Source organism: Mastomys coucha, unplaced genomic scaffold (genome assembly GCF_008632895.1).
Source record: "Mastomys coucha isolate ucsf_1 unplaced genomic scaffold, UCSF_Mcou_1 pScaffold21, whole genome shotgun sequence".
NCBI classification, from domain to species: domain Eukaryota; kingdom Metazoa; phylum Chordata; class Mammalia; order Rodentia; family Muridae; genus Mastomys; species Mastomys coucha.
The window spans coordinates 117,907,718-117,932,885 of NW_022196904.1; the positions used below are offsets into that span (position 1 = coordinate 117,907,718).

Sequence of the window (25,168 nt, forward strand, 5' to 3'; positions counted from 1 at the left end):
CCCAAGAAGCTGGACACCAACAAGCCAAATGACTCAGTTAAAAATGGGGTACAGAGCTGAGCAGTGGTGGCACACGCCTTTAATCCCAGCACTTGGGAGGCAGAGGCAGGTGGATTTCTGAGTTTGAGGCCAGCCTGGTCTACAGAGTGAGTTCCAGGACAGCCAGGGCTACACAGAGAAACCCTGTCTTGAAAAACAAAAAACAAAAAACAAAAAACAAAAACAAAAAAAGAGGGGGGTACAGAGTTAAACAGGGAATTCTCAACAGAGGAATCTCAAATAGCCAAGAAGCACCTAAAGAAACTTTTGATGTCCTTAGTCATCAGGGAAATGCAAATCAAAACAACCCTGAATTTCCATCTATACCCATCAGAATGGCTAAGATCAAAAACTCAAAGGACTTGTCAAGGTTGTGTAGCAAAGGGACCATTTCTTCACTGCTGGGGGGGAGTGCAAATGTATACAACTACTCTTGAAATCAACTTGACACTTTCTCAGAAGACTGGCAATAGTTCTACCTCAAGACCCAGCAATACTACTTGTGGGAATATACCCCAAAAATGCTCCACCATCCCACAAGGACACTTGCTCAACTATGTTCATAGAAACTTTATTCATAAGAGCTAGAAACTGCAAACAACCTAGATGTCTGTCAACTGAATAATGGGTACAGAGAATGCACTATCTCTACACAATGGAATACTACTCATCCATTAAAAACAAGGACATCATGCCATTCACAGGCAAATGGATGGAACTAGAAAATATTATTATTATTATTATTATTATTATTATTATTATTATTATTATTATTATTATTATTATTTTGGTTTTTCGAGACAGGGTTTCTCTGTGTAATTGTGGCTGTTGGCTGTCCTGGAACTCACTCTGTAGACCAGGCTGGCCTTGAACTCAAAATCTGCCTGCCTCTGCCTCCCAAGTGCTGGGATTAAAGGCGTGCGCCACCATAGCCCGGCTGAAAATATTATTGTTAATGAGGTAACCCAGACCCAAAAGGACATGCATGGTATGTACTCACTTATAAGTGGACATTAGCCAGAAAGTACATGATAACCATGCTATCTATGGTCAACACACCCAAAGAAGCCAAACAACAAGGAGTTCCCAAGGGAGGATGGTGGACTCTTTTTCAGAAGAGGAAACAAAATAGGTATAGGAAGTTGATGGGAGGAGGAAACTGGGTAGAAGAGGAGATGGGGAGGGTAGCAGGGCATGTGGGGGTGGGAGATCATATGTAGGGGAGCAGGGGAGAGAGAAGGGAGATCGGTAGTAGGGGAGCAATCTCTAGGATGTGCTAGAGACCTGGGATGGGGGAGGCACCAGAGAGTCTAGGGGGGCAACTCTAGCTGAGACTCCTAGCAGTGGGGGATATGGATCCTAAAGTGGCCACTTTCTGTAGCCAGGCAGGACTCCCAGTGTAGGGGTGAGGAAAGCAACCCACCCACAAAACCTTCAACTCAAATGGGTCCTGCCTACAAGATGTGCAGGGACAAAGATAGAGCAGAGACTGAGGGAATGGTCAACCAATGGTCAGTGCCCCAAATTGAGACCCATCCCATGGGCAAGAACCAATCCCAGACACTATTCATGATACTCTGTTATGCCTGCACACCGGAACCTAGCATAACTGTCCTCTGAGAGGCTCCACTCAGCAGTCAATGGAAAGAAATGTAGAAACCCAACACCCAAACATTAGATGGAGCTTGGGGAGTTTTATGGAAGTGTTGGGAGAAGGATTGAGGGACCCCAAGAAGAGAGGGACTCCACAGGAAGATGAAGAGTCAACTAATCTGGACCCTTGAGGCCTCCCAGAGACTGAACCACCAGCCAAAGAGCATACAGGCTGGACCTATGCTCATATGGACCAGATAAGCCCCCCAACAAGTGGAGCAGAGGCTCTCCCTGAGCCTGTTGCCTGGCTGCCTGTGGATCCCATGCCTCTAAATAGACCTTCGCCCTCAAAGGGAGAGCATGTGCCTAGTCTAGCAGTGACTTGATTGGTGAGAGTGGGGTGGGGTATGTGTTAGTATGTAGGGGTGACACCCAGAGGAGGAACTCCTCTTCTCAAAACAGAAGGGGAAGGTGGAATGGGGGAGGACTTTTATGAATAAATTTAAAAATGTATTATTGCAGAGCATATATATATATGTATATATACATATATTCATATATATATGTTTATAATGTGTGTGAGCACAGGTGTGCATATGCTGTAGCAGGAAAGTGGTGGTCAGAGGACACCTTTGGGGACACTTCTTTTCTTTTACCATGCTGATCAGGGCCTCTAGATTCTTCCATACTGCATACTCCGGGCTAGCTGGTTTATGAGACCCCAGGTGATTCCCCCATCTGAACTTCCCACCTCTTCTACCGAGTGCTGACACTGCAGATACTCACCACTGCATTTGGCTTTTTATGTGGGTTCTGGTGACTGGGCTGAGGCAGTCAGGCTTGTCCAGCAAGCACTCTTATCTGCTGAGCCACCTTGACATCCCATTCCATGTGTTATGGCATTCAGAGGACTAAGAATCATGCCTTCCTTAAGCCAAGTGTGATGTCATATGCCTGTAATCTCAGCATTGGTGAGACAGAAGCAAGAAGGATCATCTCGAGTTCAAGGCAAGCCTGATTTACATAGTGAATTCTAGGCCAGCCAGAGAACATAATGAAACCTAGCCTCAAAACCCTAAACGAATAAATAATAAAATGATTTGACTGCAGTAAGACCTCCACAGATAGTAACTGCTCTGCATCAGGCTCATTGGATTTACCTACACTAGCTTAGGGTGTCTTCAGTTTAGATACATAAGATATGAGTTGTGAAATTCTTCTAGAGGACTCTGCCTAGGCTGGAGAAATCTGGTTTGGTCCTTGAGAACCAATGCTTGTACTTAGTTAAGTCTCATGCAGTTGAAGAGGAAAAAGCTTCCAGAATGGTCAGAGCCACTATTCCAGCTTCAGTTTATGGAAGCCCAGCAAGGAAAGACATCTGATCAGATCTCTCAGCAGAGAAAAACAACACATGTTAACCATGGGGGCAAAAAAATTCAAATTCTAGACTCATCCCTGCCTCTGGGAGACCCGATGCCCATGTCCAGTCTCATTCAAACCAATGTATGGCATTTTAATCCAGCACAGAATTCTTACCATCTTTTATTTTTGGGGTTTAATTTTCTCTGTCTTTAATATTTCATACATAGCTATGGGTGATTTAGTTAGTGTTCCTCATTCATTGGATTAGTTTATGGTTGGAGAGGTGGGAGTGACACATCTGAGAAGAGAAGAAAGTAAATCTTAATGGGATTTGGGAGCCGAGGTGAGGTGATGTCTGTGGCAGCTCTGCTGATGATGTTATTAAAGGGTTTATGAGGCAGTTTATGTGTAATTTAGAAATAATAATAAATTGGTGTTGGACTTTGACACTCTTCCAGATTAACTCTTTTCAATGTGTATCTTGCAGAAGACACAAACAAAAAAAGAATACAATTTTGGACTCACATATCTATTTAAATTCAGGAAGTGGCATTTCTTGTTTTTTTGTTTTGCATGTGGATGAAGTAAAAATATGTTTCAGGGTGAAGTACAGAAAAGTTTTTTTGTAGTATAAATCCAGGACTGAGACGAGCCTCCACTTGCTGGAGGCAGTTCAGCCTGGTGACTCGGAGCTGATTGTTTACTTTATAATTGATTTTCCACATTATTTTAGGAGGTCATAGAAAATTCAGCGATCAATATGTCAGCCTTTATCCGTGACCCTTTATGGGAAGAAATTACTCTTGCCTATGTTTTAAATTATTTGCCTTCCCTAGATTTTTCATTACTACTTCCATATTGCAATTCTGTAAGAAGGCTACACTCATTTATTCACTCAGTGGTTTAGAGCCTTGCCTTGGATTCCGATGGCTAGGTCCATATTTTGCATATGGTAGGATCTTTACATGTTTATTGAATGTTGAAACATTGTATTGCACCTTAGTATGATGGGGCAGACCTCAAACTCAGAGGATGTGTTTACTAAGATGGGGTTACTCTATGCGGCTAATTAAAAGAAACCATATTCTTCCTGTCACAGACAGTGACAGTATTTTCACCTTTAAAAACATATTATAGACTTCCTTCGACTCAAGTGGCTCAACAGACTGTGCAAGTGACTCTCAGTGGGGCCGCAGGATGAAGGCAGGGAAAAGCAAGCGGGAGCTAAGCGGCCGGTGGTGACACTGGTCAGGCGAGGCTTTGGCGACGGTGGTGAGCCCAGAACCAGTTGCGCACCGCTGGCCCTACGCTCCAGCTGCTAGCTTGTCCCCGCCCGCCGCCGAGCCTGGCCGCTCCGGTCACCGCGGAAGCCGAGCCCGGTCCCCAACCAAAAAGAAAAGCAAGTCCTCTGCGAGAAGAAGCAAGCCTCCTCGGACTAAGAGAAGCCGAAGTCCTCACTACTCCACCTTCAAAGTGAAGCAGGAACGCGAGGATCGGATCGGCAGCACCGGGAGCCATCAGAACAGGAGCACGGGAGAGCTCGGAACGGTGAATGAGACCTGCACCGGGGCCATTCCCGCCAAGGGAGGAGCTCTGATGAGAGGCCGGTCAGTGGGCAGGATCCGGATAGAGACAGGCAGAATCCGCAGGCCCAAGAAGAAGAGAGGGACTTTCACAATGCCAGGCGCCAGGAGTACCACCAGCAGCAGAAAGTGCTGGTGGTGAGGCTCAGGAGGTGATCCCTCGCCCTGCTGGTAACAGAAGCAAAGAGGTGCCCGTTTAAGAAAAACCAAGCTTTGAACTTTCTGGGGCTCTTCTTGAGGACACCACTACCTTCCGGGATGTGGTTATTAAATACAGTGAGCCCCCAGAAGCCCGGATCCCCCCAAAACGGTGGTGCCTCTACCCCTTTAAAAATGGTGGGGTACTTCCAGTCATGTACATCCATCGACAGAGTGCGTTGCGTACCTTCTGGATAGACATCGACACATTGCAGACATTCCCATTGACCTCCCTCTTGCTCAAAGCAACATGCAGTCTTCCAGTACCGGCTTGTGGAGTATACCCTTGCTGATGGCACGGCTGGTCGAAGGGTGAAGCCCTACATCATTGACCTTGGCTCGGGCAACGGAACATTCTTGAACAACAAGCATATTGAGCCACAGAGATACCATGAACTGAAAGAAAAAGATGTACTTAAATTTGGGTTTAGTAGCAGAGACTATGTCTTGCTTCAGGAGTCTTCAGACACCTCTGAACTTGACAGGAAAGAAGGTGAAGATGATGATGATGAGGAAATGGTGTCTGACAACTAGCTGCTGAGAAGCCGCCTCTACTGAGAGAAATCGTCCCTACCAGAGGTGGTGGGGGTGACTCCAGCACCTCTTCTTGCTTTAAGTCTTTCCTTTGTTGCTGACCAGCGTATGTTACAGTATGAGAACTGTCACTTCATGTTTTCTTGAACTTGGCACAGCAGCCGCCTGCCTGTGGGTGCTTGTTTTCCGAACAGTCTCACCAATTACATTCAGCATGTGGAGTCTGGTCCAAGTGTGTGACTGTGGTGGGCGCCTTCAGAACTGCTGCCTAGCAAGCAGCCCCTGGAAAGGGGATGGTGGTTTCTTCTCTCTGTACAGTTTCTTATTTATATAGTTATTGAGATTTGTGGATCAGGAGGTTTGTTTTGGGGACAAATCCTAGAGTAGAGAACCTTAGTCAGCTTTGGTTGTCACCAAAACAGCTCCAGCATATACCAAAGCTTTGACTTGGTTCAGCTCTTGAGTCACAGAAGTTGATCTTGCACTTCGTTTTTTGGGGTGACAGTTTACCACGTGACCTCTTTATTGGTTGTCTGTGATAAACAGACACTCAATCTGTGCAACGCCTGTGTATACATGACTGTGTAGGGAGGTCATGGCTTCTACCAACAGGTTCTAGTGTCATGTCATGCACTGGGCTGTAGATCTGCATCCTATGAGGACTCCTGACTTTTCCATGAAACAGATATAATAGTTTGATCATCTGGTCTTTTTTTTCTTTAGCTTTGAATTTTTATTCAAATGTTGCCTCTCTTCTCCCTTTGAGAAGCACACTACATTGACTTTGTAGGAGGGGCCTTGCTGTGGCCTAGGCACGTGTGTGTGTGTGTGTGTGTGTGTGTGTGTGTGTGTGTGTGTGTGTGTCTAACAGAGGTTGTGTATCTCCCATACTTCCACTCCATCTTTGACCATGTGTTCCTATTTATCTCCCAAGGGTGGAAAGTCAGGGACAGCCTAGTGTCTGAACTTCCCACCCGGGCTCTGTGGGAGTGGGAAGATACTCCTCACTCACAGTCTGCGTGCTTCAGAGATATGTGCTGACTTTCATAGGACAGTGTTTTGTGATATAAATAATGCCACATGATAGGCAAAGGTCTGTCTGCATTTGGAGAGCAGGTTTTCATTTATATGTATTTTTGAGATTAAAAAATAATATTTGTAAATATAGCCTCATTTTAGAGGGTATTACTTTTCTCACATAAATGACTTGTTCGTAGGTGAAAAAAAAAAAACATATTATGGAGGCAGAGACAGGCAGATCCCTGAGTTCGAGACCAGCCTGGTCTACAGAGGGACTTCCATGAGAGCCAGGGCTACACAGAGAAACCCTGTCTTGAAAAACAAAAACACCAAACCAACCCAAAAACCAACCAACCAACCAACCAACCAACCAACCAACCAACCAACCAACCAACCAACCACCCACCAAAACAAACCCACATCCCCATATTTTAAAATTTACTGTGTGTGTGCTCACATGCTCACATTGCATGCATCACGTGGAGGTTAGAGGGCAGGTTGTGTGTGTCAGGTTCTCCTTCAACACTGAGGTCTCAGGGATTAAATTCAGATTGTCAATCAGACAGACAGACAGACAGACAGACAGATATCTATCTTCTAACCAAAACTAGTTCTAGACTAGTGAGTAGAAGAGTGGGCTCTGATAACCCTTGTGTGAGTCAGGCTATAAGATGCTCTACAGGCTATAAGAGGCTGATAAGCAGGCTGAGGGTCTGGAAAAGTGGGGGTTCATCTCCACTGGGTGTGGCAGTTCATTTGAAGTGTCCACTCGATAGAACCTTGAGTCACCCTGAGAAAGGATGTGAATGGAGTGCCTAGGTCAGGTTGCTCTCTGAGGGATTGCCTTGATTGTTCCTGGTTTAGGAAGGCATAGTCCACCAGGACAGCACCATTTCCTGGGCTAGACCCTGGACTGTGTGGAGAGGGTAGGCAAGCCAGCAGGCAGCATATATGTATTTGTTTCTTTCTGCTCTTGGATGCGATATGACTAGCTGCTCTGACTCCCCCTGTCTGGACCTCCCCTTAGTAATGGCCTGTGGCCTGGAATTGTAAGTGTAATGAACCTTTTCTCTGTTAAGTTGTTTTTGTCAGGATGCTTTATCCCAGCAACAGGCATAAAACTAGAACACTGGTAAGAAAATCCAGCATGCTCTAGGGAGCAGAATGAATAGTGTGTGGTGGGCATGGACATTATTTACAAAGCCCCAACTTCCCAGCTGGTTTTGTGTGGACATCTGTCACTTTGCTCCCTATGGCTACAGAAGAAGGATTACCTAACATCTTTGGGATATGTGTGGATCAGCTCCCACCAGAATGAAGAAGTGGAATAAGGTTGAATCTTTCAAGTGCATGGACTGAGGCCCTCAGAAATTGTCAATGTGGTCAAGAGTATGGGCTCTAGGGTCAGGCTTTGGAGTCACATTCTGTTTTAGCTACTTACTAGCTGTGACCCTCAACAAAGCACTGAAACCACTGATGAGCTAGGTCCTCAAGTTTGGCTTTGTGTTCTGCCACTTGGGAATTATGTGAACAATGCAATATGCTTAACTTTTCTGAGATGATTTTTTTTTCATGTATGAAATGGGGATAATAAGAGTATCCACTTTATCAGGCTGTTGGGAGGAAGGAGGAAGGAGTTCTTGCAGTACCAAGTCACTAGTACACATTTCATGCTTAGTTTGTACCAGGCATGCATAAACACACACACACACACACACACACACACATGCAGACAGATATACACACATGCACACACATACATAATTTTTGCTTTGTTTTGAGACAGGTTCTTACATTGTAGCCCAGACTGACCTGAAACTCGTTATGTTAGCCCAGGCTGCCTCAAATTGCTTTAGCCTTCTAAGTGGTGGGATGCGAGGTGTATGTCAGTGTACCCAGCTCACACTTACGTTCTTACTTAAGATGCATGAGCAGAATTATTGAATGATGTTGTAGGTGCCACAGTAAATAGAGAAGCTCGCCAAGATGCTAAGCTTTCATTCTTTGAAGGAGCAGAGGGGTTCCGGCTTCTTGGAAAAGACTTACACTCAGGGTAGCTCACTCCAGTTACTTCATTCAAGCATTAAACAAGGTTAATTGGGGCTGGGAAAGGTTCCAGCTACCAATGTTATCTTGACCTTGTTGCCTGAGAGAGCAGACAACCTGCACAAATCCCAGTCTCTTTTGACCATGGCTAGCCATAATCAAAAGGAAGAACTCTGGGTTTGCTAGGAGTATCTTAGCAAGGTTGGTGCAGCTCCAAGTTCTCACATGGCACCAAGTGCAGATTCTCTAGAGAGACAACATTTCCTCAAGGTTCAAACAGTCTAAAAACAATTTCTCATTCTCTGCTGATTGATCCAAACATAGCAAAGGCTTTGGGGAAAACACTTCTCTTAAAGCCAGACACAGTGGCTTTACTATACATGTCAGCACACAGAATAATGTCTCCTATACTAAGTCCTTAATGTGTGCTTAGCACGCTTCTTATTGAGGTTGTTATTTATGCTCTTAATGTTCTGACACTTCACTTTACTCTTGTGTAAAACACAGTTAATATTCTGTTTCCTCGTCTTCGTTTGTAAAGTAATTGCTGACTTTTTGGGCCATAGTACTAGGTCTATAAGTCATTCATGTACATAGGAGGATTAAAAATTACAATATAACCTTGAAGTAAGTCTCTAAAAATTCTCCACTATTTTCTGTGATGTTAAGGGGGAAAAGGGTTCTATGAAATTTTGGTATATGCAGACATGAGGTCCAGGGAAGCCATGACATCTGGCAGAAAGCAGGAGTTTAGCCTGACATGCTTCATGCTAATCGCCAGGCATTGAGAAGAAATAGGTGTAGCTGACATTCACTGAGGCTCCTTCAGTGGTTCACCAAGACCTGAGAGAGTGCCAGGAACTCAAGGAAATGACAGTCTAGAGAAGCACCTCTCCCACGCACTGCCCATGGTCCTGGGATCTATCCCCCATCTTCTGCACACTCACTTTGGGACTCCCTTGATGAGTGTCAGGAGTTGGATTGGGCACTGGACAGGCATGAAGATGAGCTTCTCAAGATCTCCGTCTCCCAGGAGTACCAGCTAGGCCCTGTCCCTGTTCCCGCTGTCTACACAGGGGCCCAACCCGAAGAACCCTGCATCCTGATAGTGGTCCCTCCAGGGCTGCTCACATCAACTCTCTTATATCCTGAAAGTAGGAGGAACAATCCCTTTCCTCCCCGATGGGAAAACTCCCAAGAAGCCATCCCTAAGTGTCTCTAGACCTGCAGGTATTGCTGGGTATGGTCAGGAAAGGACTTCTGAATGTCATCACATGTTTCCAGAGCTTTCTGCACGTATCAACCCAGGACAGTCTAATTCCCAAATGGACCCCTGTCATCTCTTCCAGGCTGTTCTAGAGGCCAGAGGTTGAAAAATTGCAGAATCATCAAGCAAGATACTTGGAGTTGGTTTAGAAAGGCTGGACAAAGACATTGGAATTGATTACACAAAATGATGGGCTTGTCCAGGACATTTTCATAGTGTGTCATGCTCCTTCCTCACATTCATCCTCACCATCCTTTTTTTCTTAAAATTTTTATTATTTAAATGCATTCTATACATCAAACATATTAATAATATTATTTTGAGAATCAAATAATACATAAAAAATTTGTTCAACTTTTATATTCATATCCTTTCATACCCTAAAAATATCATTAATGAACATTTAAGATTATCCATAACTGAGAATCCTATATCTAATGTTGAATACTAAATTGTTTCAAAACATACAAAATATTCTTTGGGAATTAAGCATCGTAAAAGAGTATAAAATATTAAAAATGAATGATTAAGAAATATATTCAAATCCCAGCACTTGGAAGGCAGAGACAGGCGGATTTCTGAGTTTGAGGCCAGCCTGGTCTACAGAGTGAGTTCCAGCCTACACAGAGAAACCCTGTCTCGAAAAAAAAAGAAATATATTCAAAAGCCCTTATATGATACCACCTGACATAGTGAGAGAGTATTTAAAATGCGTTATATATCTGTGTACATTGTCTACTATAAGTTTACTTAAAAAAGATTATCTGTGTTTCTAGGAGAAAAATTATTTTATCAGTAAGTATATTTAAAAAATTTCAAAATAGCAAAAAGTCTTTGAAGTTAAATATTAAGAAAATGCTAATTTCAAGTACAGTGAGAATAATTATCAATAACATTTCCATGATGTTTGTAAAACATGATTTTAATATTTTCAACTGTTAATATTCAACAAACAGAGTAATTATTTAAGATATATTTAATTGTTATGTCTCCCTTTTCATTTCTGATTTTATTAATTTGGATATTGTCTCTGTGCCTTCTGGCTAGTCTGGCTAATGGTTTATCTGTTTTGTTGATTTTCTCAAAGAATCAGCTCCTGGTTTTGTTACTTCTTTGTATAGTTCTTTTTGTTTCTATTTGGTTGATTTCAGCCCTGAGTTTGATTATTTCCTTCCATCTACTCCTCTTGGGTGTATTTGTTTCTTTTTGTTCTAGAGCTTTCAGGTGTGCTGTCAAGCTGTTAGTGTAAGCTCTCTCCAGTTTCTTTTTGGAGGCACTTAGAGCTATGAGTTTTCCTCTTCCTGCTGATTTCATTGTGTCCCATAAGTTTCGGCATGATATGTCTTCACTGTCATTAAATTCTAAAAGGCCTTTAATTTTTTTTTATTTCTTCCTTGACCAAGTTATTATTGAGTAGAGCATTGTTCACCTTCCACGTGTATGTGTGCTTTTCATTGTTTTTGTTGGTATTTAAGACCAGCCTTAGTTCGTGATAGGGTGCATGGGATTATTTCAATGTTCTTCTATCTGTTGAGGCTTGTTTTGTGACCAATTATATGGTCAATTTTTGGAGAATGTACCATGAGGGTGTTGAGAAGAAGGTATATCCTTTTGCTTTAGGATAAAATGTTCTATAAATATCTGTTAGATTCATTTGGTTCATAATTTCTGTTAGTTTTACTGTATCTCTATTTAGTTTCTGTTTCCATGATCTTTCCATTGATGAGACTGGGCTGTTGAAGTCTCCCACTATTATTGTGTGGGGTGCAATGTGTGCTTTGAGCTTTAGTAAAGTTTCTTTTATGAATAGGGGTGCCCTTGCATTTGGAGCATAGATGTTCAGAATTGAGAGTTCATCTTGGAGATTTTTCCTTTGACCAGTATAAAGTGTCCTTCCTTATCCTTTTTGATAACTTTTGGTTGAAAGTTAATTTTATTTGATATTAGAATGGCTACTCCAGCTTGTTTCTTGGGACCATTTGCTTGGAAAATTGTTTTCCAACCTTTTACTCTGAGGTAGTTAGTGTCTGTCTTTGTCACTGAGGTGTATTTCCTATATGCAGCAAAATACTGGGTCCTGTTTATGTATCCAGTCTGTTAGTCTATGTCTTTTATTGGGGAATTGAGCCTACTGATGTTAGGAGATATTAAGGAAAAGTGATTGTTACTTTCTGTTATTTTTATTGTTAGAGGTGGAATTATGTTTGTGTGGCTATCTTCTTTTGGATTTGTTGAAAGATTACTTTCTTGCTTTTTTCTAGGGTGTAGTTTCCCTCCTTGTGTTGGTCTTTTCCATCTATTATCCTTTGTAGGGCCAGATTTATGGAAAGATATTGTGTAAATTTGGTTTTGTCATGCAATATCTTGTTTTCTCTGTCTATGATAATTGAGTGTTTTGCTGGGTATAGTAGCCTGGACTGGCATTTGTGTTCTCTTAGGGTCTGTATGACATCTGCCCAGGATCTTCTAGCTTTCATAGTCTCTGGTGAGAAATCTGGTGTACTTCTGATAGGTCTGCCTTTATATGTTACTTGACCTTTTCTCCTTACTGCTTTTAATATTCTTTCTTTGCTTAGTGCATTTGGTGTTTTGATTATTATATGACGGGAGGAATTTCTTCTCTGGTCCAGTCTATTTGGAGTTCTATAGGCTTCTTGTATGTTCATGGGCATTTCTTTTTTTAGGTTAGGGGAGTTTTCTTCTATCATTTTGTTGACCCTTTAAGTTGGGAATCTTTGCTCTCTTCTATACCTATTATCCTTAGGTTTGGTCTTCTCAGTGCATCCTGGATTTCCTGGATGTTTTGGGTTAGGAGCTTTTTGCATTTTACACTTTCTTTGACTGTTGTGTCAATGTTTTCTATGGTGTCTTCTGCACCTGAGATTCTCTCTTCTATCTCTTCTATTCTGTTGATGATGCTTGCATCTATGATTCCTGATCTCTTTCCTAGGTTTTCTAACTCCAGGGTTGTTTCCCTTTGTGATTTCTTTATTGTTTCTAGTTCCATTTTTAGACCCTGGGTGGTCTAATTTTGTTAATTTCCTTCAAATTGATTGCGTTTTCCTGTAGTTTTTTTTTAAAGGGATTTTTGTGTTTCCTCTTTAAGGGCTTCTAGCTGTTTACCTGTATTCTCCTGTATTTCTTTAAGGGAGCTATTTATGTCCTTAAAGTCCTTTATCATTGTCTTAGTCAGGGTTTCTATTCCTGCACAAACATCATGACCATGAAGCAAGTTGGGGAGGAAAGGGTTTATCCAGTTTACTTCCACATTGCTGTTGATCACCAGAGGAAGTCAGGACTGGAACTCAAGCAGGTCAGGAAGCAGGAGCTAATGCAGAGGCCATGGAGGGATGTTCCTTACTGGCTTGCTTCCCCTGGCTTGCTCAGCTTGCTCTCTTATAGAACCCAAGACTTCCAGCCCAGGGATAGCACCACCCACAAGGGGCCCTACCCCCTTAATCACTAATTGAGAAAATGCCCCATAGCTGGATCTCATGGAGGCACTTTCCCAACTGAAGCTCCCTTTTCTGTGATAACTCCAGCCTGTGTCAAGTTGACACACAAAACCAGCCAGTACAATTGACCCCTTGTCAACTTGACACAAATAATATCCCATGTCTGCATGAAACAATAACAAAATCATGAATACGCCTAACATGATATAACTATTCCTCATACAATTGCCAACACATTTGTAAATTTACAATGGGGCAATGTCCCTTGGGAACATTCTTTTAGTGTCTCAACTTAAATACCAGTTGATGTTAAAGAAATTGGAAGAAAGAAAAATGTATTCTTAACAAAATAAGACAGAAGCATTCATATTACTTTATAATCCTCGTTTCTGCAACTGATTACATGGCCTTAGCTGGTATTTATACTACCTTTCTCTACTACCCATTCTGTATTTCCTTCCCCCTCAGCAGGTCTTGGCTCTTTTCCTGGAGGATTGACCCATACCTTCATTCCTGATGGGTCTGCATCCTTTGTCATCCTGCTTGGATTAGGCTGTTGTAATTTCCCATTGACTTCAATCACCGGACATGGATGTACTAAGAGATGCCCTAAGGGATCTCCTGCACTCCAGACATAATCCTGCTTACCTCCATTGTGAAGAGGCAATCCAATTTCTCCATGGTAATCTGGATCTATCACTCCTCCTAACACTGTTATTTCTTTCTTAACCTGTTGGTTTAAGGGCATTAGAAGCCCAAAATGACCAGGGGGAAGTCTGAGCTTCCAGTTCAATGGAATGTTTGTTGTGGCTTCTGGTAGGAGAACTCCGCCCTCTAGAACCAAAACTTCAAGGCCAGCAGAACCTAGAGTTGTGGGGACAGGAAGCAAAAATTTTCCTAGAGGGTCACTAGGAGTGATAGTGAGTGCAACTATTCCCTTTTCTGCCCCTTGATTCCTGGACCCATGGATCCTGGCTATGGGGGAAACTGTTTCATATATTGGACGATGATCCAAAGCATATACTGCCTTCTGAAGAACTCTGCCCCAGCCCTCTGCGTTGTTGCCACCTAATTGGCACTGTAGCTGTGTCTTCAAAAGACCATTCCATCTTTCTATCAAACTAGCAGTTTTAGGATGATGGGGAACATGGTAAGACCAGTGGATTCCATGATCATGGGCCCACTGTTGCACTTTTCTGGCTGTGAAGTGAGTTCCTTGGTCAGAAGCAATACTTTGTGGAATAACATGATGATAGATAAGGCATTCAGTGAGTCCACGGATGGTGGTTTTGGTAGAAGCCTTTCATGCAGGAAAGGCAAATCCATAACCAGAATAAATGTCTACTCCAGTAAGAACAAATGTTGTTCTTTCCATGGAGGAAGTGGTCTAATGGAGTCAACCTTCCACCAGGTTGCTGGCTGGTCACCTCGAGGAATGGTGCCATATCTGGGGCTCAGTGTTGGTTTCTGTTGTTGGCAGATCTGGCATCCAACAGCAGCTGTAGCCAGGTCAGCCTTGGTGAGTGGAAGTCCATGTTGTTGAGCCCAAGCATAACCTCCATCTTGGACTCCATGACCACTTTGTTCATGTGCCCATTGAGCAATGACAGGGATGGCTGGGGAAAGAGACTGGCTGTCCACTGAATGGGTCATCTTATCCACTTGATTACTGAACTCCTCCTCAGATGAAGTCATCTTTTGGTGAGCATTTACACGGGACACAAATATCTTCACATCCTCTGCCCATTTGGAGAGATCTATCCACATATTTCTTCCCCAGATGTCTTTCTCACCAATTTTCCAATCGTGATCTTTCCAGGTCCCTGACCATCCAGCCAATTCATTGGCTACAGCCCATGAGTCAGTGAACAATCATACATCTGGCCATTTCTTCTTCCAAACAAACTGTAATACCATGTGTACTACCCGAAGTTCTGCCCACTGTAAAGATTTTCCTTCACCTGTATCTTTCAGGGTTGTCCAGGGAAGGGGTTGTAATGCTGCAGCTGTCCACTTCTAGGTGATGCCTGCATAACGTGCAGAGCCATCAGTAAACCAGGCTGGAGTTATCACAGAGAAGTGAGCTTCAGTTGGGGAAGTGCCTCCATGAGATTCAGTTGTGGAGCATTTTCTCAATTAGTGATTAAGGGGGTAGGGCCCCTTGTGGGTGGTGCCATCCCTGGGCTGGAAGTCTTGGGTTCTATAAGAGAGCAGGCTGAGCAAGCCAGGGGAAGCAAGCCAGTAAGGAACATCCCATCATGGCCTCTGCATTAGCTCCTGCTTCCTGACCTGCTTGAGTTCCAGTCCTGACTTCCTCTGGTGATCAACAGCAATGTGGAAGTAAACTGAATAAACCCTTTCCTCCCCATCTTGCTTCTTGGTCATGATATTTGTGCAGGAATAGAGACACTGACTAAAGCAATCATCATCAATGAGAAGTGAGTTTAGATCAGAATCTTGTTTTTCCTGTGTGATGGCATATCCAGGAGTTGATATGGTAGAAGAATTGGGTTCTGATGATGCCAAGTAACCTTGGTTTCTGTTGTTTATGCTCTTATGCTTGCCTCTTGCCATCTGATAATCTCTAGCTACCTGCCCTGGCTATATCTGACTGGAGCCTGTCCTTCCTGTGATCCTGGAAGTGTCTGAACTCCTCAGAATTCAGCTGTCTCTGTGATCCTGTGATCCTGAGATTCTGGTTGTGTCAGAGCTCCTGGGAGTCAAGCTGCCTCTGGGACCCTGAGATCTTGGTGTGACCAAGCTCTGTGATCCTGGGCACGTTAGAGGGCCTGGGAGTGGAGCTTTCTCTGGGTGTTGTGGGATTAGCTGTGGAGTTCATGCCCAAGGTCTGCTCAGGGCGCTAGCCCAGACTGGAAGGAACTCATGCCACTGGTCAGGCAGAGTTCCTGGGTGCCTGGGTCCCGCTGGTCCCAGTTACTCCCTGGTGTTGGGGCAGATGTTGTGTTCTTCTCACCTCTGACCCTATGTTGCCCACCATCATTTCTTGCACTCACCTTCCTCTTCTCAAGTAGTACACCTTCTACTTTTATGTATCTCTGTCTTCTTCTTCTTTGTTGTTGTTGTTGTTGCTTTGACCAGTTCTCACTGTGTAGCTCTGGCTGGTCTAGAACCTGCTATCTACTCCAAGTTGTAAACCCACAGCTCTGTGTCTGTCTCCCAGAGTGTTAGGATTATATGCATGTGCCAACACATCTGGCCTTTCATGTCTTTTTTAAAATTCAGATTCCTTCGGAGATGGTTTAGTAGTTTGGAGCTCTTGCCGCACAAGCACTGGGACCTGTGTCTGAATCAGGAGTAAAAAAACAAAACAAAGCAAAACAAAACAACAACTTGGCGTGCATGTCAACCCAGTACTGTGGTGGGTAGAGACAGGAGGAATCCTAGGTTGGACTTGCTGGCCACCAGAAAGTTCCAGGTTCAGTGAGAGATCCCATCACTAGAGAATGAGAAGAAGAGCAATTGAACAGGACACCCAGCCCCTCCCCCGGCCTCTGAATGATCCTACAAGGGCATGGGTGTTGTGCAACAGATGTTTCCTATGGAGTCACAACACGTACACATATCTACTGGGAACACAGGACAGACCAAAGTGCAGGTACCACCTAAATTCAGCTTAGTGGACCAATGAGTTTCACTGGAATTACGGGAATACAGGTGAGGGGTTACTTACAGGAACGGAAACACTCAAAGACTTCTGAATGCTTTTGCTGAAAAGGTTAAAAGATATTTTGGATAAGAATGGATTTTCGTATGATAAAGTGAGATTTTGTACTAAGAATGAAAAAAATAGGGGCTGGCGAGATGGCTCAGCTGGTAAGAGCACTGACTGCTCTTCAGAAGGTCTTGAGTTCAAATCCTAGCAACCACATGGTGGCTCACAACCATCCATAGTGAGATCTGATGCCCTCTTCTGAAGTCAGCTACAGTGTACCTACGTATAATGATAAATAAAAATTAAAAAAAATAATGAAAAAAATAACAGGACAAAACCATAAAAAGTTAAAACCAAAATCACAGAAAGTCTGAGAGAGGATACAAAGTGTGTAGAGGATGGACTTATGAATAATATATATTTGATGTTTATAAATTTCCAAGGTTATAATGGTCTACTCATAGTAATAAGGGTTGATTTAAAGGTATGTGTCTAATCACCTGCCTTTGTTAACTTTGTTAAGCTTTAGCTATATGGAGAAACTGAATAATATAAAAAACTGCAATATTTTGTAAAAGTACATTATAAAAAGGTCAGGAAAACAAGCTCCCAGTCTCTCTATGGATGGTATCAATGGTTTAAAGTTTGCTTTGATACTAAAGTAGCTTCAATTAAAGATTATTATTATTTTAAGTTTCACAGTCTTAACAGGGAGAAAAATGTAAAATCCTAATCTTATGAGAGTTACTAATTTATTGAAAACTGTTATAGATAATTAAGATGTAAAAATTATCAGTCGCTTATAAATGCTCAAATGTCTTCAGTGTGATCAGAACTGTGTTTGCAGTCATGATAAGTATAAGTGTAGTTCATTTACAGAGACCAATTTATAACTTCCATTATATAATCTTCTGTATATGTTGTCAATTTATGCCTGGAGCAAGTAACTTAAAAGGTGTTTAAAGTTAACTTAAAGTTTATTCAGTGTAAAATAATATTCAAAGCCAGGTGTGTTTTTAAAAAGCCCTGCTTATAAGAACTGAATGTTTGAGTCACAATACATTTGCATTGCAGAACATTTCTAGGCTCAGGTAGTGCCCTTCCCTCGGGGTGGGGCACAAGTCTACCAGAGCAGAGTGCATGCTTGCTTCATTACAGGAGAAGGACGCTTGGGGAAATAGGTCTTGCCAGAAGTCTGCTGCTCCAGTCTCCAGCTATGTAGGTTGGACCAGAAAAGCCTCCTCCTTATCTATAGGAAAGTTGAATAATTCCTCATGTCTCATGTGACAGGGGGATGGATTCTCTCGTCCAGTGGAGGACCTTAGAGTCTACACCCATATCCCAAATGTTTAAACAACAGAGAGACAAATAGCAATTATTCCGCCTTCTGTGTCTCCTGATCTGACATATGAGGATGGTCTGAGCATGGGAACCTTGTACCTAACCTACCACCCAGCTGGTATGGGGATCTGCATACTAGTTCAATCTGCTTTGCCCTTTACTCCAGTTTTCAATTCTTCCTCTTAGCAAACTCTAATTCCAGGGTCCACACTCCAGCCACCCACATTCCTGATTGAAGGAGGCTGCCATATCAGATACCCTGTAATCAAATTCACAGCTTTGGAGAATTCTTCAGGACATCCAAGCAATGTCCTTGGAATGTTGCTAGACAATCCTATAAAAATAACTCAAAAAGATTCTATTTCTTTTTAAAATCGTCACTTAGATGCTGAATTAAATTGGCTTCTTTTTACAAAGTTTCCAGGTGCTTGGTTTTCATGCAAGAGAATGATGTAACAAACCGCTAATTACAGTTACCGTATCCTTTGACAGGACTCAGGTACATGGTCCAGCCAGCAGTATAATTGCATTTAACCTTACTAAATAAAACTTACGTTAATCTTGATGTAAAACATTTTCCTCATTAACTTTGTCTCTTAATGTTCCCCACAAGATTGCACAGTTATTACCTCCCTCATGGAACATAGTCCGAAAATATATGTTATCACCAAATGGCTGACTTATGTTCTGGATCTCTGCCATCTGTTAACGTTTTATTGGAGCCCCTTGAATGGATGGTCCTCTGAGGCATTGCAACCGCAGGTCCTTCTACACTGCTCCTTTTGGCAGCTCAAAGCAGTTAAGAGAGATTTGCACCCTGAAACTCCTAAGAGCAGTTTGGTTGACCTCTAAGGAAGGAATGAATGGGCCACAGGGCCATCTCACCCTCCCCTCTTCTTGCCACTTGAGGCAACAAGGGATGCTGTGGTGTAATCTCATTGGGGCCTTCAGAATGTTGTGGGCATTTATGGGAAACTGAGTCACTGGGCCGGTTTCAGCTGGGGAGAGGAAAATTTATTAACCAGGTGGGCCATGCTCAGATTTCTATAATGGCCCTGGTTTCCTACCTCAGGTTCAGTGGCCTTCTATATATATAAGAGAACAGAAGGAAACAAGCAGTAAGTACAAGCACAGAACCATGTCTGTGGCAGTGAGAGATGGTGGCTGGTCAGGGTTAAAATTCATTTACCCTACCCCTCTAGTGTCTAGTGTCCATGGAGATACAGTGTGCGGAGTGGTGTCAGCTCAGTGGAATTATCTCAGCACTGGGAAAATGTCTTTGTTTTAATGTGTGACAGTCTGGATATTTTCCACCTCACTACCTTGCTGTGTGTTCTTTTTACATTTATTTTTATGTGTATAGGTGTTCTGCCTCTGTGTGTGTGTGTGTGTGTGTGTGTGTGTTCACCATGTGCAAGCAATACCTGTGGAGGCCAGAAGAGGGCATCAGATCCCCAAGACTGGAATTTCAGATGAGCTGCTCTTAACCACTGAGCCATCTTCTCTAGCACTGGTTATATTTTTCATGCTTTCTCTATCTTTTCATACATTAAAAAAAAATAATCTCTGAGGTGCCAATGCCCTTGTTTTGACTGTAGCCTTGATTTATGGTCCAATCTGATGAGTTTTCACATTAAACTCCCTTTAATTCAACCTCACGGGACAGATGGGCTAACTTTCAAACCCTTAAAACAAAAAGTTAACTGTTGTTTTGGATGTAATATTAAGGTATGCTAATGAGACCTTGGCTTAAGGAATGCATTCTGTGGTCTTGTAAAAAGGCTGAATGGAAATTCAGTATTTTTTTTTATTTTGGAGATATCAATAGCCGTGTTTACTTCCCTGACATCAGTTCAGCCTGAATTGATTCGTGTGTTATGATGTCATTCCTCTGCATGGACAGAATACAATGACAGCATAAATTACAGAACTAAAGGCTTCAGAATATCCTTCTCTATTACCAGGGTCCAGTGTTCTTTGTTGATAAATGCAAAATAATTCTAGAAAAAAAGATGAGAACAAATGTTCTCCCTACATATCCCCTACATTAAAAAAAAAAAGTACTTATTATTCTCTGCCCCTTAAAACTATCCAGAGTCCATCAGGAAGCACTCTAGCTTTCGAGATGCCAAGAAGTGTAAGAGTGCTCCTGTATGGGTAATAAAAGGACACCGGATCCTCTGGAGCCGGAGGTACAGATGGCTGTGAGCTTCTTTGTGTTGCTGCTGGAAACTGAGCTTGGGTCTCCAGGAAAAGCAGCAAGTGCTCTTAACTGGTGCTCCATCTCTCCAGCAATCTGCCAAGGACTTGGTTTGCTTCCTGGTCCTGGAAATGTAGGGTCTCCTAGGCATTTTGTGTTGTTTCTAATAGTCTTGTGTGTGTGTTGATAGACAACAGGGCATATCCTCAAGGCACAGAGGTGTCACGTACACCAGTTCACTTGATCCTTGCAATAACCACAAGTCACCTGTGGACGCTGCTCCTCCTACCTCACGGATGGGAAAATGAGCAGCGGCGTCCCACAATAGGTGAGTGGCAGGACTCAGATGAAAAGGTAGTACACCGGAGGCTAGCTATTTCTTTTTTCTTACCCACATATCACCTTGTCCCTAGAGGCTGGAGGTCACTCCTGCTCCCCTCTAGTCGTGGTTGGCCACTTTCCCTTCCTGTTTAGGAAGCGACTCGAATCCCAGTGTGGAAAGCTTACAATTAGGCAGAGTTACCTGAGTGCCCTGCTGTAAAGGTAAGCAGCACCTTACCTGGTAAGGTGTCTGCTGGGAGGAGAAGAGCTGCTGTAAGAGAAACAGCTATTTTTCAGGAAAGACGAGTATTCCCGCACCAGGGAGTGCCGCCCCTCATCCCTTCCCCCATGTCTGGAGTTTGTAGGCTGCTAATGTGGACAACCTTATACTTACCTGAGCTGAAGAGATACAGGATGAGGCAGAGCCTGCAGAGTGATCTTAGGGAGAGAGGGGGATTGGAGGTGATGAAAGGAGCCCGGTAGGAAGGGTAGTCATTAAAGGCTGTAGGAGGAGCCTGGTAGGAAGGGGAGGGGCATCAGATACTGAGGGGGCTGGGCTCAAAGGAGGGGCGGGGCATCTCAGGCATCGGGCATTCTAGGCAGGATCATCCAGGAATCTAGTGTTCTTATAGTTGTGTTTCTTTTGATAAAACTTTATCCAAGAACTGCTTAGTCACAGGAAGAGGGAGCTGAAAACCACGGAGGGTTCCCTAGAGAAGTCCTAGGTGGGTAATGTTTTCAGGAACTTTATTTTTCAATTGATTCTGGGTGATGGAGACAAATTCCTTCTGTGAGATTCAGGAGGCAAATAATCAAGTCATCAGCATTAAAACTTTCTCAAGTAGTCTCTCCCTAAAGATGCTGAAAGTGTTCTTGCTTGCTAAAAACAAACCCTGGTTTATGAAGAAACTGCAAGAAGAAAGGATAGAGGTGCTAGGCCTCGTTAAAAGTCACTGCACGTCCAGTTAGGAACGTTTATGGTCCTGGCAACCTGGATTACCTCTTGCTGAGCACCGCGTTTATTTATCCTCCACTCTTTCCTGTACCAGGCTCCGGTTTCATCTTGGTTAATGTCTCATAAATACGAATGAGCTACCAGATCTTCCCTGCCAACAGCAATGTAAAAGGAGGATTGGGGTGGTCTCCAACAAGTCTCACTTTACCCAGCAGCGAGTTGTTTAGATGAACAGTTGGACAGCGCATTACTGTGAAGTAACTATCACAGGACAGATCTGCTTGAGAGGCAGAGAAGCAAGTGGGGCAGGCAATAGGAAGAAATATGGTGAAACATGGAGTGCAGTTGGCATCTCCCAATGGGGGAGAATCACTGTGCCAAGTGGTGCAGGTGCCAGAGGGGGAGGGAGGGCTGAGACTCGTGTTGGTACTTTAGTAATTTAGTCCGGATGAGATAGGCTTCTCCAGTTAAAGAATAATTATATGCATATTGCAATTTCTGCCTCTTCATATATATATATATATATATATATATATATATATATATATATATATATATATATATATAAAGAGTATCTTTCTAAAGTAAGTTGTTGGGACTTAGTATTTTTCTCTTTCTTCTATTTGGAGAGCAGTCTTGTTTCCAATGGGAGTTAAATGTTGAACAGCAAATTGGAGGGTTTTTTCCTTTTTCTTTTTGCTTAGGGAGGCTCATGCTTGGCCAGCTGTCTAACTAGCTAACCCTTCACCTAGTGGCTTATTGCTTGTGCATCTCAGAAGTGAAAAGGAATTAGAAATCAAGAAATCAGAACCCAGGGCTAGTGAGATGGCTCAGCGGGTAACAGCACTGACTGCTCTTCCGAAGGTCCTGAGTTTGGATCCCAGCAACCACATGGTGACTCACAACCACCCGTAATGAGATCTGACGCCCTCTTCTGGTGTATCTGAAGACAGCTATAGTGGATTACGCCAGAGCGAGGAGCGAGTAGGCCTGAGTGAGCAGGGCCGGAGCGAGCTGGGCCAGAGTGAACATCATGACCTCGAGGGTTCTGCCTTTGTCTGCAATGGGCCTGCTTGGGAGGGCAAGGATGATTTGAGCAACAAATCAGGGCAAAGACAGGGCAGTTGGATCAATTTGTCCTGAATTGATGGGTTTTGGCATAAAGAGTTAGTGTTTCTCAGTGATACCAAGTGTTCACTCTCCCGCTTCTCTTTGTGATCCAGTGCTTGGTGCCAGAGGTCTCCATAAATTAGAGTGAAATTTGCAAATGTTACACCTGGTAGCTAAAGGATTGAGCTGTGGTAGTAAAAGCTTTATATCGGGGCTGGGGACGTGGCTCTGTTGGTGGACACTTCTGTCTGCCTGCTGCTCAAGCACAAGAACCTGAGTTTGATTACCTCTGCTTATGTGATAGCCAGGCAACAGTCATGTTTGTCTGTAACCTCAGTGCTGGGCGATGGAGACGGGCAGCTCCTTGGAGTTCATTGGCCAGTCAAGCCTAGCCCAATCATTGAGCCCTGTCTCTTTCAAAACAGGTGAAGAGAGATGAAGAGACCTCTGACCTCTGTGCACAGACGCACACACGTGAAGGTACACCATCACAAATGTGCACATATTCATGAATACACACAAGGCATTGCATGCTGTTCTTAAGTGTGTGTTTTATAGGTCTGAATATGCTATATCTGAAGTGTGATACCCATTAAGAGGCAACTAGACAGAAATGGAGTGGTAGAATGAATTTGATTATATATTTTTTAAAAATTAGATACAATTTCATCTTTCAATACAGTCTGCTAGGCCTAGAGTGTAGCCAAATGGCAGTGCTTGTATAGCATGCACAAGGTTCAGGGCTCAATTAAAAAACTGTCAATCTTACAAGTTTGTACTAATAATTAAAATTTGTATCTTAAATACATTAATATCTTAGAATATTTTAGAAAAAATGGATCCTTTTTGAAAGTATAGAAATAAATGTATGATGTCAAAATATTCTAACTGATGCTTGTTTTAATCTTATACATTTTGAATATAATATTATTGTTATTTAACAATCTAGGCTGTTGGTGCTGGAGAGATGGCTCAGCAGTTAAGAGCACTGACTGCTCTTCCAGAGGTTCTGAGTTCAATTCTCAGCAACCACATGGTGGCTCACAACCATCTGTAATGGGATCTGATGCCCTCTTCTGGTGTGTCTGAAGACAGCGACAGTGTACTCATATACATAAAATAAATAAATCAATAAACTTAAAAAACCAATCTAGGCTGTTATCAATATAACACAATTTATGCAGAACATCTTGATTCTAAAAAATAAAATGAGGATTTTACTAAAATGAAGCCATGAAAAAAATTCATAAAAACGTGTAATTTTATTCTGGGCCTGGTGGTACACACCTATAATCCCAGTACTTGAGAAGAAAAGCAGGGAAGTCTCTATGAGCTTGAGGCCAGCATGGTCTACATATGAAGTTCCAGGCAGCCGGGGATGCATAGTGGGACTCTATCTCAAAAAGAAAATGTAACTTAGGAAGTGATGTAAACACTCACTGCTTCCAAAACACTACTAGCATATCAGTAGAATACCCAGGTACTAGCAATACTAAATTCAGTTGTGTTTGACAATTTGCCAATTCTCCTCGTTTGCTTCAGGTCAACTTGACAGCCCAGAGTTAGTTGAGGGAGTCTCAATAGAGGGATTGCCTCTACCTGACTGGCATTATGGGTGGTTGTGAGCCACCATGTGGTTGCTGGGATTTGAACTCAGGACCTTCAGAAGAGCAGTCAGTGCTCTTACCCGCTGAGCCATCTCGCTAGCCCACTTATTTTTATTTTTAATTGTGTTTGTTTATGTGTGTGTGTGTGTGTGTGTGTGTGTGTGTGTGTGTGCACGCACATGAGTGCAGGAGCCCTTGGAGGCCTGAGGTATTGCATCATCTGGAACCAATGTTCAGACAGTTGCCAATCATCTAGTGTAACTTCCAGGAACTGAACTTGGGTCACCTGCAAGAGATGGGATTGCTCTATCACAGAGCTCTCTCTTGAGTCCTGCCTCTATATTTTAGATAGACATAAGTTTGGTAGATTTTCTGCCAGTTTCAGTTTGCCTTTTTGTTTTCTTAAATCATATATAATATATGATTTATTTTATTTTTAACTATGTGTATGTATAGGTATGTATACATCAGTGTGGGTATCCACAGAAGCCCAACGAGGGTGTTGAATTTTTGAAGCAGGAGTCACTCTAAGATTTGAAACCAGACTCTAATCCTCTCTGTAAGATCAGTTGGTGCTTTTAACAATTGAGCCATCCCTCCTGCTCTTTAACCACTGAGAAGTCCGCTCTTTCTCCTAACCACTGATGAGCCTTCACTTAGGAGCCATCTCTCCTTTCTCTTAACCACTGAGCAACCCCTCCTGTCCCCTAACAACATTTATGTTTTCATGTGGACCAACTGATCAGTTTTCCAAAAGACCTCTTGTTGTTGGTGGTTTATGAAACCTTAAGAAGCAAGATGGCTCAGTGGTTAAAGGCACGTGCCATTGAGCCTGACAACCGGGGCTTCTACCTGGGGCCTACA

General features: G+C 42.9%; 1 pseudogene; it reads left to right on the forward strand.

Annotated features, from left to right (window-relative positions):
- The first annotated feature begins 4,191 nt into the window (after window positions 1-4,191).
- On the forward strand, window positions 4,192-5,309 carry LOC116100920 (annotated as a pseudogene).
- Window positions 5,310-25,168: the final 19,859 nt, after the last annotated feature.